Source organism: Cupressus sempervirens, chromosome 8 (assembly GCF_028749045.1).
Source record: "Cupressus sempervirens isolate cs-2001-9-10 chromosome 8, ASM2874904v1, whole genome shotgun sequence".
In the NCBI taxonomy this organism is placed as follows: domain Eukaryota; kingdom Viridiplantae; phylum Streptophyta; class Pinopsida; order Cupressales; family Cupressaceae; genus Cupressus; species Cupressus sempervirens.
The window spans coordinates 171,355,966-171,373,773 of NC_143125.1; the positions used below are offsets into that span (position 1 = coordinate 171,355,966).

Below are 17,808 nucleotides of genomic sequence, written 5' to 3' on the forward strand. Positions count from 1 at the left end.
GAAATCAAAAATCTCAAGTTAGAGAAAGAATCACAAGCTATACTACTATGTGAAGTGGTTGAACAAAAGAAGAAATCTGTGGAAGATAAAGCCATGATTGAAGAAGACAAAAGAATTCTGGCCAAAAGACCAGAAGGAAAGTCAACAGAGCTAACCAAGATTTCCAACATGCAACTAGATAGTCTAAGTCAAATGATGAATGCCAACTATGAACTAAATGTCAAGAATATTGAGATAACTACATTGAAGTTACAGAATGAATAATTGCAAAATGTACTAAAGAGAGAAAAGGAATTTCCTGAATGTTTTAACAAAAAAAAAAAACCATCAAATACTTTGAGCAATTATTGAGATCCCTTAGATCCAAGAATGATACATTAGGACAGGGTTACACAAGCACTGAAGAAGGAGAATCATCTAAAAGTGCAGAAGAAAGGAACAACATAGGTAAGAACTCCAAACCTGCTTGTCATAATTATGGTAAGAAAGGACATACTACCAATGTGTGTAGGAGCAAGACTACAAATCAAAATTTCAAGCCTAAGAATATGGTTCACTACCATAAGTGTAATAAGAAAGTTCATCAAGAACATGAATGTATAACCAGGACCATGTATACAAAGATTTGAAGGATACTACTACCACTGTCAAAAGTATGGACATAGAGCTTTTGAATGTAGATCCAAACTCATGTGGTCATCAAATAAGAAAAAAATGGTAAGGAACAATGGAAACCCTTATAACTGGGATTACAATGCAACATATGGCTATCATTATTGTCAAGAATATGGACATGTTCCTAAGAATTATATTAAGACACACCTCAGTGGTAATTACAAAAGGTGGTTGAGTCAAACTACATGTTTTAGCTATTTGAATACAGATCACATTAGTAAATATTGTCCAATTAGGTCAAAGGTATCAAGTTGTGAATTTGAGAAAGGAAAGAGCAAGGCAAATATTGAACGCATCAGAGATGAGATGAACAAGACATGGAAGAGAAAGGATGTTTGCAACACATCAAATGGAGAAGGGATCACTTCACCCAATGGGCTAGGTGATCACACTTCATCAAACTAGTTAAACAAGAGGTATGTGGGACTAATATTTAAAGGCTATATCATACATCAGTTCCAAAAGGAGATATTACTAAATAGATTACATTAGCATGAATATAGGAATTCAAGATAAATCTTTAAGTTTTTCATGTTGTTGTTGAGCATGAAATATTTCGTATATGTACTGAGTGGAATGTTAGAAGATGTTGAACTATCAAAATAGGTAGTTAATGTTGAGCTCGTAGCAGTTGTTGAGTGATGGAAATTTCAATAGATGCTGAGTGACCTTGAAATTGGTTTATGGCGAGCTTATAGTTGTGTAAGAACTCAACATTAATTACAAGGTTTTCAAGAGTTTGATCGATTTCAACTCATCTTTCATCATTTCAAATTTAAGAAAGGGCAAGTAGAGCAGAAGGTGATCTAGAAAATTTTTCCAAGAATTTGTGAAAGATTCTAGTAATGATCTTACATCCATTCATCAAATTTCACAAGGTATTTATCAAGAGTCGAGATACATAATTTTAATTTTCATAAACCCTAGTTTCAAACAATGGCATTGATTTCAAAGAATGTAGAAGGGAAGGAAGTTTTAAATGTTCAATTAGTGAGTAATGAATTTAAGTAGCCCATTTTCAAAGCTATTCTTGACATTATATATAAGCAAGACCCCTCTAGCACATTGTCGATGATTTTGTCAAATGTAATAATGGTGTAATATGTGAGAAAATTCCATAACTATAAGATAGGAAGAATTGGGGATATGGAAATCAAGGATGCATACAACAAGTTATGTGATAATGGTGTTTTAAAAGAAGAGTTCAAAATTGTTGAGAAAAAGGGATAATAGAATTAAATTATGGATTATTTAATCCTATAGAGAAAATTAGCAGATGATTGGCCAAATTGATTAAATGAATGCGATAGTATCCTTTGATGAAAATGTGATGATGATGGATATCAAATAAGATGATGAAAAGGTAGACCAAAACCATGGTCAAATTAATTGATAGATCGAAATTGATAACATGCCAAGGACACATGACATGAATAAATTGGTATGTAACATTTAACCAACATTGTAAATGCTACAGGATTGAAATTGATTGATAAGGTTCGATCATAATAACACTAACAGACATTGTCAATATTATTAAAATGATTGATGATGCCATGATTTAACATTGAAAGCCTCAAAAATGTCAAAGATTGAATGACATGAATGATAGTTTGACCTAGCACTGAGAGCCACGACAGTACTAAGGTCAGATTGATAAGATTGATAGGTTGATAGATTTCCAAGACACTGAAAGCCACAAAAATGCCTAGGAGTGGATAAATGATGATTGATTTAGGATGTTTGATATGTTTTGGATTGATTAGGACTGATTCTGAGTGATTCTAAGTTGATTTGAGGTGATTTTGAGTTGATTTGAAATGATTTTGAGTTGATTTGATATGATTCTGAGTTGATATGAAATTGATGTGAAAGGGGATACAAATGATGAAATATGGTCAATCTGGCCAAAAGATCAAAGTTAGTAGAATGAGAAAATGGGAAAAATTAGTATGAATAAGTGATGAAACCATATATGTGAACCATTTTTGAGCATCTACATTTTTCCCCTCTTTGATACAATGTGATTTAGAGCGTTGTATCAAAGAATAACTGATGAGAAGGCCACAACATGCCCCAGTAGGGATGATACATATGGGTGCCCCCTCAATAAATTTACTAAGATAAGCATATGATAAGTCAATTTATTGACAACAAAAAGACAAAAGCATAGAAATTGATGGATCGCAAAGCAGAGCTAAGATGTGAAAGTTATGAGGTCTAGAGTGCAAAATAGGGTCAATCAAGAGCCTGAGAGTGATTGCATGGGTTACCACTTAAGAAAAACACAAAATTATGAAAATGATATTTCATGTTGTTTTTAACAAAGATATGAATCCAACGCAACTGACAGATTGCAAATCCGAGTTAAAATGCAAAAGTTATGGGCTCCGGAGTGCAACATAGGGGCTCCAGGAGCAGTTCTAGGTATCCTAGGTCCCCAAATGCGCCCAAAACTCAACCAAGTGCGTCATTGATGCACTTGGTAAGCCCAAGTGCGCCATGATAGTACCAAGTGCATCAATGATGCACTTGGGAAGCCCAATTGGTCTCAGAAAGTGCCAAATGTGCCCGAGAAGGCTCTGGGGGCCAAAACCAACATGACGGGGGGCAACGAGGAGTGCAAGAGTAATTGCAAGGATTAAAACTCCATTTAGTGACCAAATAATGAAAAAAATAGCTAATTTTTTTCACAAGAAAGATATGAGTCCAACATAACTAACGGTTTGCAAATCGAAGTTGAAACTCAAAAGTTATGACCTCCGGAGTGCAACCTAGGGGTTTCGGGAGCAGTTTTGGATAAGCTAGGTTCCCAAGTGCGCCCAAACTCTACCAAGTGTGTCAATGACATAGTTTACATGACCAAGTGCATCAATGACATAGTTGGGAACCCCAACTATGCCCTGACAATGTAGATTGCACCTAAAAGGCTCCAGGGCCCAAAAATAGCCCAATTGGACTCAGAATGACTCGAAACTGTGCGTGCATGCCCAAAATGATGGAAAGATGTCATAACATGAGGGAAATCATCAAAAATGGTTGTATTTGGTAAAATATGATGAGAAAAATGTTAGAATGAGGTTGAACCAGGTGGAAAGCCACAGAAAGTTGATTGACAACGTAGGATGATGCAGGAATGCATGAATGTGAGATGAAGATGATTTGGTTAATTAGAAGACATGACTATGGTGGTAGAAGATGAGATGAAGAATAAATATGAGATGAGGAGATTTTAGTATGATGGAAATACTTTTGCTTCTAGAAAGTGCACTATATGTCGAATGGAGCTTTATTTTGATATGGCAAAGGGAATGCAATGCATCATGGCATAAAGGGCCAGAGCGCAAATGCAAGCCTTTTGCATAAACAAGCACGATGCAAATAGAGGATGACCTTATCCTTCCTGAGGCATATGTACATGCCCCAGACTCTCAAAGGTACATTGTAATAGACTGAAGTAGAAAAAGATGACCATGAACCATCCTAGCCACTCTCATAGATCAATTTTATATCATCGAGTAGCATAGGGACATGATCAAAAAACAAAGAAAAAATAAACAACTCACTAAAAAACATGAGCCAACAGCTATTATTTTCCATTATTACTTTCTTTTTAGTGTGTTAGGTGTTTAGATGGTGTTTGACAAGTTGATGATGTGATAGCACTATTTGTGGATTTAGTTGATAAGTTCATAGTGATCTGTTGGATTGATTGTTGGTTCACATTGCCCGGATAGTGTGATTGGCATTGAAGTGTAGTGCTTTGGGTTTTAGTCTGCAATGTGCAAGTGTTTACACAAAAGGGGTCATTATCCATAGTGAGTATGTACAAGGTTTATTGCAAATTTTTGATAGGTTTTGTGATTTTTAGGGTTTTTGAGGATATTTGATGTTTTTTAGTGATTAGTTTCTTCAAGACATTTTATGATTTTTAGGTTTTTTTCAGGACATGCTATGATTTTTAGTTCTTTTTTCAGGATTGTATTTGAATGTTCAGGATTTTTTTAGGACATTATGTGATTTTTAGGGATTTTTTTAGGACATTTTATGATTTTTAGGGATTTTTTTAGGATCATATAAGCATATACAAGTGTTAGCTCCAATCCATTATGCGATAGATCCAATGGATAAAAAGCACTTAGAGGTATGCCCCTAGTTCAAATTCAAACTTATGCACCATGTAGGTAATATGCCCCCAGACAAGACGCAAGTTATGTATAGAGGCCAATGACAGAGTGTGTGTAGACAGGTGATACTTAAGCAAGGTAACGAAGGACATTAACCAGTTCGTGAGCCATGATAAGGAACCAAGGATGTCTTGCAATATGAAGGATATGATCAAGGAATGATAGAGGGGGAAAAGACCAGATGGAATCCTGATAGATGGAGGAGCAATAACTGATTACACATGGTGCCTGTTTGCTAGGTTTTCACCATGGTACTTGCCTAAAGCGCCTATTTTGCCAGTTTTCACTTTTGGACAGAATTTTTCTCTTGACTCAAATTTTCATGCCAAGATGCTTGTTTACCAGGTTTTCATCAAGGCATCCATTTTTTCATGACTTTTTTCACTTTTTTCTTTTCTTTTTTCATGACTTTTTACTATTTTTTTGATATTTTTCAGGACTTTTAGATGAAATCAAGAATGTCATTGACAAATGTTGAGAAGATATCTGTTGTTGGTGCTGCTAGCTGATGAGATCTGGATCCATGACTCACCATAACTATGGAGGATTTGTTCTGAGCTTGTAGCTAAAATCAAACCACTAGAAAGGCCTCGAGAGATACCATCATGTACCGTATGTAAGACAATGTCTATCTCTTGCGAATCAAGGCATCTGAGGATAATTGGGTCAATAGATGTATCATGTGGGATGTCACTGATGATGACATATGAAAAGGCTTGTTGGATAAAGGACTAATTTTTGTTATTGGACAAATTAGGTAGCTGGATTAGGGGATAAACAAAGGGATATAAGGGAGGGTTGGGAGGGTTGAGACCAATGACCTTCCGCATGAATGCTGATTGAGAGAGCTCCAAAAGACTTTGTGGCATGTTGAAAACTGGAACACTGATATTCGTGGCATCATATTTTTCATTTTGTATCCTTGGGAGCTTCTTAGATTTTGATTTTGTATGGTCTAATGGTGCCTTTTGATTTTCACCAAGAGACGTATGCTTGTTATTTCTTTCTCTTTTTTCTTTGTAACTAGAAGGTGGAGTAGGCTCCCCAAAGTATGCCAATGTGTTCTCTTTAGAAGAAATTGCTTCTTTATGATCTTCAATCATAATTCCTTCAAAGTCTATTATGAGAGTGTCATCATCATCGAATTGATCAAAAATTGGTGGTCCACATTGGTCCCAATCCAAAGGTTCAGGATAACTTGAGGAGATGTCATCATCAGTGTTGAATGGGCTTTGGTTGAAGGTAGATATATGGGTAACTGATTCAACTGGGTCATTGGGGTTATGCTCAAAGGCTAGGGCATTGTTGGTTTCAAGTGGGATATCCTCAGATGCCTTTTCATCATTTGAAACATCCATAGTCTTACATGTAGGTACTGTGGTACTAGGAGGACCTATTCGTAATGGTTTAAATCCAAGCCCCAAACTAGGAGGTTGTCCTTCTGTAGTGATAGGTTCAATGATTCCTTGTTTCTGAGATCCAAGACCACTATAGCCATCATAGCCTTGTTTCTGCATGATGGTAAACCCAAGTCCATACTTGCTAGGAGATATCAAAGTGGGTTCTCATTCTACTTTTACTTTCTCAATACTTACGGATGTATTCTCATTGATAGAAGTATAATTCTTTGTACTAATGGGAGAAAGTGGTGGCTCCCTAATGTGAGAGACTTGAGACATAAAGTACTCTCCACACCCATTGTCTTCAATCTTCATCTTTTCCTTGGCTTTACTGAGCAGTATATCAGCATCCACATACTTATAGGAATTTGTGGGTTGTGCTTCATTTTTTGTTGGGATTTGGTATGCAGTAGCATCTCTTAGATTAGCACAAAACTTGAAAGGATCTGGATCACCAGGGATGGTAACCTCCATGTTATTATAGGAAAACTTTAGACATTGATGATATGTAGAAGGGACTACTTTCATAGCATGAAGCTAAGGGCATCCTAGTATCATGTTGCAATTCATTTTGATGTCTAGGACATGGAACAATGTGTCTTCAGTAGCTGGACCAACTTTGACAAGCAATGTGATGATGCCCCTAGAGAAGCGTTCACCATCATCATAAGCTTTTATTGTGATTCTTCAAGAGGGATCCACATCATCTTTAGAATAACCCAAATTGTTGACAACCTTAAGAGTATAGATGTTCAATCTTGCTCCTCCATCAATTAAGACACGTCTGACTTTGGCATTATGGATGAAGACTTTAAGATAAAGGGGATCATTATGGTTAGGTTTGTCCTTAGGAATATCTCGGGGTGAAAAAGTGATATGTTGTGAAGCAGATAGGTTCCCAACCATGGCTTGGAACTGGGCAACATCAATGTTATCTGGGACTACTGACTCTTTAAGGGCTTGATCTAAGATCTTTTGATGTTGGGGAGATGCACGTAGTAGGTCCAAAATGGATATTTGTGCAGGGGTTTTTCTGAGTTGTTCAACAAGGCTATAATCAGATGAAGTAGGAGCAGTAGGTCTACTTGGAGGTGTAGGTCTAGTAGAAGTAGTAGGTCTAGATGGGGCTTCAGGTAGGGTGATCTTGCTATAGCCTATAGTGACAGCACAACGAGGGTCTTCAGTCTTCAATGTGAATGTGGATATGCAAAAGTCAGACTCATTAAAGAAATTGATGGTGTAGTCATAACTGGTACGTGTGTAATTCACATTACCCTGCGAGTTTGAGTTTTTAACTTGAGGGTTTTTCTTTTTCATGATTACCCAAAGGATCTTCGAAAATAGTGTGATTAGAGTTGGATGCTAATAGTGATGGATCAAATGTGATGACACCATCATCAATAAGGTCTTGTATTGCATGTTTCAGTTGGAACCATGATGAAGTTTTGTGTCCTTTGGTGCAATGGTAATCACAATATTTTTTGTCATCCCACCAATCAACTTTAGTCAATGGTTCATCTTTGATTAGGGGTAATTACAGGAATTTATTACTCAGTAACTATTGTAATGCAGTCTCAAGTGGTATTCCCAATGGTGTGAATTTCCTGTCTTTGGTTCTAGGATGTCATCGAGGTTTATCTTGCATGGGAGTCTCAATTTTCTATTGTGGAGCTGATGTTTGATTAGAGGTTTGTGAATTTTTAGGGTTTACACCTTTCAAAGTCAATTGAGGTTGTGCTATGCTAATCATGCAAGCATCCACAATGCCAACATTAGTCACATTCTTGTTTTTGGAGAAAAATTTTGCCTTGTCATTAGACGAGTTGGTGTTTGTGTTTTCTTTGTTTATCTTGAGGATTCCCTTACGGATAAGAGCATCTTCAATACTAGCCCCTTTTTTCATTAGTTTAGAAATGGTGCTTGGACTCTTGATTTTGATTTCATACATTAAGTCCAGGACTAAGTTTTCAATGCACAATTTTTCTTGTTGTTCTTCAAGAATGTCTAGTGAGCATTGACTAACTAAGCTTCTCCAACGCAATAAGAATGTGATGAATGATTCTCTCATCTTTTGCTTAGTTGAGCACAAATTAGAAAGTGTTACCTCATTTGTAATGTTAAAGGCAAAGTGGGAGATAAACTTGTCTGCTAGCTCTGACCAAGATTTGATATTACCATGAAGTTTGGAATACCATTCAAGTGCAGGCCCCCCTAGAGAACAAGGGAACAATCTCATAAGGTAAGTGGGTTCATCACTGAGTTTAGTACATGAAGCACAAAATTCTATAATGTGGTAAATAGGGTTGCCTTTTCCTCGATATTTTTCAAACCTTGGAGCTTCAAAGTGTTTTGGGAATGGAGGCATATACAGACTTTTATCGAATGGATTAGGACGTAGGTCCCTTTCTGTATATAGAACCTATTTCTTTTGGACTCCCAATGCCTTGACTTATTTGGAAAGTTGTTTGAATTTTTGTAATAGTTCCTCATTGTGGTTTTGCATGATGGTCTTTCCTTCAAGTCTTTTGTGTCTATGAGTAGACCATTTGTTGTGGCGAGAACTATGTCTACTTGGTTCTGACATTTCTGTGTCTGATGAGTCTGATGATGTGTCGCTAGATGGTGGAGGTATACTGGCACCTTGAAGACAGAAAGGTCCTTGTTTTTGGGGAACTTTTTGTGGTATTTGATGTGGCACTTGTTGTGGGATTGACTATGATTGTTGTACCATGTGTTTTTTTTGTGCCGTGTGTTGTGGTTGTTGTTGGGATACATCTGTTGGTTGTATGTGAGACCATGTGTGTGCTTGTTGTTCTAGAGGTATCTATTGAGGTTTTTGTGGAACATATTGTTGTAGTAACAAATGTTGCTAGTATGTGATTTGTTGCTAAAGGAATTTTTGGTATTCCAACTGTTGCTTGAGTTGCTCTTTTTGTTTAGCAAACATCATTTTTTGTTGTTGGAATTTTTGCTGAAATTGTTGTTGATAAATTGTGTGTAAGTCAAGTGGGTCCATATGGGATTGCATGTTAGGAATGTTGGATGTTTTCCCCACTTGTGGTTGTTTTCGTTGTGTTTGATGTTGTTGTTGATATGTGGGATGTGTGTTAAGTGGATGTAGACTTGGTTGTGCCTTGGAAGTGTTGAGTCCTTGTACCATTGTAGGTTGTTGTTGTCATGGGGGTTGACTAAGTCCTTGAGAATTGAATGTCATGTTTGTATTGTTGTTTTGGTACCTTTGTGTTTTAGATGTTCCTGCTTGCGACATCATATTGACTTGACTATGAGATGTGTCCCTATTAGGAATGGGCATAATGTCAATAAGACTTTTCCTTTGTGCATCTATAGGGATGGTTGCACTTGATGTTTCACATGTTGTATTTATGAGAGGCTCCATAGTGTTTGATGTCATAGCATGGGGTAAAGTTAGAAGTAAAGGTGTACTTTGTTGATTTTCCTCCAAAGAAGGTATTTTTGGCATCCTTAGAGCATGGGTCCCTTTAGGTGCATCTTTTTGTTGCATCATGTGACTAAAATCAAGTCTTAATGTCCTTTTGGGGTGTTTAGGGATTGGTGGTATTTCATCAAACAAGGGGTTAACATTGATGTGTTCAAATGTACTTTGGAGGATTTCAATTGTTGGTTCTTGATGGGACCTTATAGGTTCCATTATTGTGTTTGAAAACTCTGAAGGTTGTTTTCCCTTATCTAAGTCCAAATTTATCATGGGTTGGATGTTTTCAATTGCTGTGTTGGTTTGATTTTTTGAGCTAGGACCATCCAAGTTTGGATTAAATTTGACAATTTCTTGTGCTGCCAAACATTTGAAGTTATTACGAAAACTTTTGTCTTGACATGCCCTAGCCATTTCTTCATCAGTGATGCCATAATCAGTGTCAGAGTCATCACTTAGGTGTACAATACCTTGTTGTACGTTTGATGTGTTAGGTTGGCTGAATTCAAATGCATGTGATTGTTCATCTTCAGGTGAGGTTGGTACACTTCCTCCTTCTAGTGTCATTGGCACGAATATAGGTTCAAATTCAAGACTCCATTGAACCATCCCATGTGTGGGGGAATTATTTGGAGGAAATCACATGGTAGGTGTATTGTTCAAGGTTTGTTGTGCCATAGCTTGAGGATCTTGCGGATACATGTTCAAGGGGTCTGCTAGTAATGGTTGTTATGCCTCGATTTGGTCTTCGTCAAAGGTTTGTTGGATTTTCTTGCTCTTTCTTTGTCTTGGATGAGATTTTGGTTGTGCTTGTGCCTCATCAAACAAAGGTTAATAGAGTTCCTCGGGTCTCTGGGCTGATTGTCTCCTAGTAAGTGTTGGCATGATACCTAAGAGTGCAAATGCAATGGAATTTTTGAGTGTTTTGGGTGATTTAGAGTGGTGGGTATGCAAGATGTGAGTGTTTTTCAGATTTTTAAGTGTTTAGGAATGATATGAAATGTGAGGAAATGCTAGATGAATTATTTTTTTGATGTGCAAAGTGAAAATGTCCTAGGGATGTTATGCAAATGCAAATGCAAGGTGATGTTTTGAAGTTTGACTAGAGGGGATGAAAATGACTCTAAGGTATGCAAAATGATAATTAGGGTTATGTTTTGGAATTCCTAAGGATGCTAAAGGTTGATGTATGCAAGGTATATCATGCATAGGATGATTTTCTAGGGTTCTTAATGACATTTGGGACATGCAAAATGAGGGTAAATGCTCAAAAAGGAAATTTGGTTGATGGACAATTTGATAGGGTTTGGTAGTGAAAATGATGCTAAGGATTTTGATCAATGAAATATGAAGGGGATGTACCACTAGGGTAAGTCAAAATGAAGTTTGGGGATGCTAGGGATATGATTATGTTATGACAAGGGTATATGGAAATTTTTGAACTTAGATAAAACCTTTTGAAAGTATTTTGCCTAAGAGTTTAACCTTGTGATAAAGGACTTTGGATCTTGACCAAAAACTGATAAAAGACGAAAAGGTCAAATTGATAAAAGATGAAAAGGTAAAATATATCAAGATATATATATATTTTTACCAAAGAAAATGATAAGAAAAGAGGTAAAAAGACTAGTCAAGATCCATTATCCATCAACACTAGGAGATACTCTAAGACTTATACTTTGTCTAGATTTTTGACTAAATTCAAAGGTTTTGGGGGTTCAAAATGACATTTTGAGGACTCAAAATGATGGTGATGCTGAGTGGATATGTGATATGGACAATTCCTATGATGCGAAAGGGGATTTTGAGTGTAAGATATGGTTTTGGGTCAAGTGCAAAATGGGTAGGTCTAGAGGCTCCTAGATGCAGTTTTGGGGTCTTAAAGTGCAGTTTGGAGGCCAAAAATGGTCATGAAAGTACCCAAGTGTGCCATAATAGTACCAAGTGTGCTCTAATAGTACCAACTATGTCATTGACACACTTGGAGCCAGTTTGGGTGCAGTTGGTAGTTTTTGGGTGTAGTTGGTAAACTAGGAAGAATGTTTGCTGATTCTGAAGGGTATAGTTACCAAACTAAAATGCCAGGAAGCTAAGATGCTGGGGTTGATGTTAGGATGGGTTGGGAGATGAAAAAAAGAGGTTATGACCTATATAATGATGTCCCAAGTGAAGGTACTAAAGGCTAGGTGATGCAGAATGCAAAGCTAGGCAAACTGGTGCAAGGGGAGCTAACCAAGTACCTAACGACATTGTTGAAGCCCCAAAATGTTATTTGGAACCCAAAACTGGCTCTTAGGACCACCAAGTGCACCCAAATAGTGAAAAATACATCAATGATGTAGTTGGGGCCCAGTTGGGCACAATTGGTAAGCTAGGCTGAAACTGAGGCAATTCTGGAAGCTATGGTTTCAAGATTGATGTCACAGATAGGTAAATGGTAGTGGACAGTGTTAGGGCTAGTTTGGATGCTCAAAATGATGATTAGGACACCCATAATGATGGATAAAGTGTTCAAGGTGATGAATAGGTATGCAAAGATGGAAGGCAGTGAATGCAAAGTGCTGAGTTTGAGATGGGAATGCAAAAACTAAGGAAAGTAAGTTGAACCTAAATGGATGCAATATGAAAGGTAATAGATATTAAATGAGAACTAAAAGGTGCAATATGAAGTCTATATGATGCATGAATGAGGCATATACTAGGATGAGTGCAAGTGAAGTCTATGCAAGTTTGAGATCTACGTTTTGCCAAGCACATTTAGGAGCACAAGTCAACATGTTTTCCAAGGTTTGAGTGTGTTGAACCAAAGTTTGCAAAGTTTGATAAAGGTTGAAATGTTTTGGCAATGTGTGATGTTTTGACAAGTTCAAATGATATCCAAGGTGTAAATTTAAAAGTTTGGCTTTTATCTTGATTATGTTTTACACACACGCAAGACACATTAAGACAAGAATAGCTATTGTAAAAAGTTAACAAACACACCACAACCTAGGCTTTTAGGACTGTATCCACTAAATTTCTACTTGAACCGAGGTTTAGCCATGCTTATCTAGAGTAGACAACCTAGGATCTTGGCACCACAGGCTCCCCCTTACAGCACACTCACTTCTTGGGGCTACCAAGATCTGCTTCCTAAGGGGCATGACTTCCCAAGGGACTGTTGCCTCTACTAAGGACCACAAGAATGTAGGATGTCTTCACAAGCATGGGTGACCCCTTGAGCCAGTGGATAGAAAGGATTTTGGCCACTAAAACACAATTTTTAGTAAGGGCATTATGTTCAGCAAGTGAATGATAAATTTTTGCAGAAGGTCTCCCAACCCCGAGAACTGAGGTTTGACGCACCACAAGGGTACTGGAGGAGAGCTATCACTCAGCAATACCACTGATACAACTTTCACCGTAATCAAATTTTATATAGCGGCTGGATCATTGACCTAGCTTTGGCTTGTTACCGCTCTGAGGTCGTCCCTTGGCATACCCAATATCGAGTATCTTGGTCCAAGGCAGGCCTCCTATAGAAGTTGCATGGATTTCTCTTACACCCAAGATCCACAAATGGTGAGGGGAGAGGATACATCCAATGCAACTCCTAGGGATTTAACACTATAGACATGCCAAGCAGAAAAGAAAAAGGTTCATTTTAAGCACCAAATGAAATGTTATCTAATCTAGGAAATCCACACACATAGTTTTGAAAGACACACAAAGTCTTCAACAACATCTTGCAAAGCACACACATCAGTAGTTTGTTATGATCATATCTTCATCCAATGATCGCCACATGCTGCAAATAGATCATCAATAACACAAAATCACCTAATCTATGTCCTAGAGAGTGATAGGAGCTTGAAATGCAGATTTTGATTGGTGCATGTGCTTACTATGAACCTAGGTGTGCTCCGACAGTGCAAATTGCTCCCCAGAAGGCCAAAATGGCTCTAAACATCCCCAAGTGTGTCCAAATAGTACAGACTATGTCAATGATGTAGTTGGGGCCCAGTTGGGCACAATTGGTAGTTTTAGGGCACAGTTGGGAAGTCAAGTGCAAGGTGTGGGGAAATGGGTGCCTAGTCAAGACCCATAAATTGAAATTTTCAAAGCTACACTCCCAAGTGCGCCCAAATAGTGCAGACTGCATCAATGATTTAGTTGGGGCCCAGATGGGCATAGTTGGTAAGTTGGAAATAGCAAAATGAGATTTTGGTGGTTTTTGGGCTCCTAAAACTGCTCCTAGGGGTCCAGAGTGCGCCCTAACAGAGCAAAGTGTGCCCTAGGACAGCAAGCTAATAGAATGCATGAAACAAGAGCATATAAGCATTTTACTAGACCCCTAATTAATCTAGGTGTGAAAAGGAAGAGCAGATAGTCATTATACCCTTCCAAGTGAGCTCCTTCCTTGCACCTACAACCACAAAACAAGAAAACCCAAGTTAGATATGCATGTTCACGTCGGGTTCACCAAATGTAGGACCAAAAAAATGGCTTAAATGCATAACATACTATGAAAAAATCAAAAACTCAATCAACATATGTTAGCACCCACTAGTCTACCATGAAAGCCAAACTAATTAAGAAAGCAATAGAAACCCACTTTTTCATTTGTAGCTCCCATGTTCTTCTTTCTTCTCCAAATGATTGTAGCTTCAATTTGCCTATATTTCACACAAGATTGAAGCCAAAGCCTATGATGTGGATAATGCCATGAGAATACTTGAAGTGTGATTTTATGTGAGAGAGAAAATGCAACATGCAAACAAGTAGAGACTCAAAGATTCAAAGATTTGGACTTTCAAAACTCATGCATTCGAATCTGAAATGAGAGGAAGGGTGTCCATTTTATAATTTTCACTCAAAGTGAGGGCATTGGATTTGTCACCCATAGATGTGCGATGTGGCAAGAGATTCCTATGACACATATGATAGAATATGCCAATTGTGAGATTCTATGATGCATGCAACTCAAACTTGGCTAAATGTGGAAGAGAATCTATGACGCATCATAAGACACCTCAACCCACTTAAAGCCAAGAATCTATGACAAAGAAGTCAAATAGGGACATGCGTAAGAGGTAATAATATTTGATTATGAAAAATCTGAGCCAAGTGTCAAAGGAGGATCCACGAGGTGTCACATCCAAGTGTCATGATGATGCAATATTTTATGGAATATTTGAATTAAAAATCCTCTTATTCCACAAAATAAGAATTAGTAGAAAATGGATTTAATGATGAAAAATGGAACTTAGGAAATTAAGAATTTCCATGGTTTGCAAATAATGAATCAATTAATTAATAAAATTAATTAATTGAGGATGATAATTGGGAAGAATAATTAGAAGGAATAATAGAATTAAATTATGGGTTATTTAATCCTATAGAGAAAATTAGCAAATGATTGGCCAAATTGATTAAATGAATGCGACAGTATCCTTTGATGAAAATGTGATGATGATGGATATCGAATAAGATGATGAAAAGGTAGACCAAAACCATGGTCAAATTAATTGATAGATCAAAATTGATAACATGCGAAGGACACATGACGTGAATAAATTGGTATGTAACATTTAACTGACATTGTAAATGCTACAGGATTGAAATTGATTGATAAGGTTCGATCATAATAACACTGACGGACATTGTCAATATTATTAAAATGATTGATGATGCCATGATTTGACATTGAAAGCCTCAAAAATTTCAAAGATTGAATGACGTGAATGATAGTTTGACCTAGCACTGAGAGCCACGACAATACTAAGGTCAGATTGATAAGATTGATAGGTTGATAGATTTCCAAGACACTGAAAGCCACAAAAATTCCTAGGAGCGGATAAATGATGATTGATTTGGGATGTTTGATATTTTTTGGGTTGATTAAGACTGATTTTGAGTGATTCTGAGTTGATTTGATATGATTTCAAGTTGATATGGAATTGATGTGAAAGGGGATACAAATGAAAAAATATGGTCAATCTGGCCAAAAGATCAAAGTTAGTAGAATGAGAAAATGGGACAAATTAGTATGAAGAAGTGATGAAATCATAGATGCGAACCATTTTTGAGCATCTACAGTCCCAAGACATTGAGAAGTAATTCCAAGGAAATGATTGAAAAGAATACTAGAGCTGTCTAGAACAAAAGAGGTATGATAATAGAAACAATCACTAATCCTCTAATAAACTTTATTGTAAGGGTAAAATCACACAAGTTCTTTTAATCTAGTAGATTGAATAGTGCACCATGTATAGCTATGGATGTTGGATACAAGATTGTTAAGAAAGATCATACATATGATCCAGCAAAACTATAATTGCAACAACTAATGGAGAACCTTGGAGCAATAAGGAAAACTAAGAGTGCACAATGTAAATTTGGCTCTATATTGATTTGTACATTCTTTTATGTACAAAACACATTCCCCTCATTTGGTACTGTTGGATGGAAGACCAATAGATGAGTTGAAAAAAATAAATGAAGGAGAGACTAAGAATACCAATATCTTTAGTTGAAAAAAATATAATGACATATGCTTTCTTGTGGATGCTGATTGTACTTTTGTGCAAGCTGCCACGCCAAGGGTAAGATAATTGAGATCCTTAAGCTATGAAATAAATGTGGATGAAGCCTCTACAGCTATAACAACTTTACTTGCAGAAGAGGTAGATAAGATTGCAAAGATCTTTGGAAATTATGAAGTGGCTAAGTCCAAGATCACCATGGAACTAAAAACAACTTTAGTTATCAAGAAGAAGGAAAAGCTAGTAAAGAAGCTAAAAGCCAAATTTGGAGAGGGTGCCAAGCAGAAAGAAGAAGAAGAAGAGGATGAAGAGGAAGATGGAACTCATACACAAGAACATCTAGCACTAACACAGGGTATGGTAGAAGATAAAGAAGAGGAGGATATTGAAGGTGCCAAGGGAGAAGAAGCTAAGGAAGCACCTACTCCTACCAAGTAAAAGAAGAGGAAGGCCAAGGCATCGCCTATGACAAGCACTGAGAAAATTGCTAAAATAAGTTAGCCAAAGCCCACTACACTTGCAACAAGAGCTATCACACATGCAACTACCCAAAAGGCCAAAGTAAAGACAAAGGAAACATAACAAGGAGGTCAAGAGTAGAAGAAAAATAGAAGAAAAAATGTTGCACAACCATATTTGAAAGAGAAGAAAATAGAGTCAAATGACAACAACCAATTTAAGGTGGTGAGTCATAACCCTCTTTTAGATCTTGAAAACTTATGTGAAAATGTTAAGAATAATACGGATCTATCAAGATTTAGTCATGTTGATTTTGATAAATTTGGTAAAGAGGAGAAAAACCAAGTGGAAGAGGCCCTATATGCCATGATGGAAAAATTCAAGACAACATCACTAAAAAATTTCAACTCTCTATCTATGAGTCTATATGACATAGTTGAATAAAAATGGCATTATTGTCTAACTCTAGAAAGACAAATTAGGGAGACCAAACTGGCCCAAGTAATGCTTGAGTTAACTAAGGGAAAAATTTCTAAGGCTATAAAGAAGTATGCAATTAGATTCACACCTAAATACAAAGCCTTTAGCATTCTACAAAATAATATTGAGTATGTTATCAAGAAGTCAACATAGATATGGAAACTCATTTATGGGTTAACCACAATAAAGAAAGGAGAACCTAAAATTTCTAAGGTCAAGGATGATGTTGAACAAGATGATGACAAAGATAATATAATTGGAGGAGGAACATAAATCAAAGAAGATGACAAGGCAATAGTTGAGCCTGAGTAGTAAGAAGAATAGTGTGCATGACACACAATTACCGAGTGTCAATCCTCCACATGACACAACTAAGACAACTAAAATAATAACTACCAAGGAAATTTCTGATCTATTAGCTTAGAACATCAATCCTCTTACTAAAGAAGATTTAAATAAGATATTTGATCAGTCTACACTGTAGTCCAACCTTTGTGGAAATCTAGGTTTAGTAATTGTAGATGAACTACAAAAATCAGTGACTGATGTTGCATGGGAAAAGGTGAATCCAAAATCTCATCTCGTTAGTCACTAATGTACAACCTTTGGTCCAAATGCCAGAAGCCACA

At 36.9% G+C, this 17,808-nt stretch overlaps 1 pseudogene; it reads left to right on the forward strand.

Annotated features, from left to right (window-relative positions):
- The first annotated feature begins 8,881 nt into the window (after positions 1-8,881).
- LOC149542101 (autophagy-related protein 18b pseudogene) overlaps positions 8,882-17,808 on the forward strand; it is a 30,929-nt pseudogene continuing 22,002 nt past the window's right edge.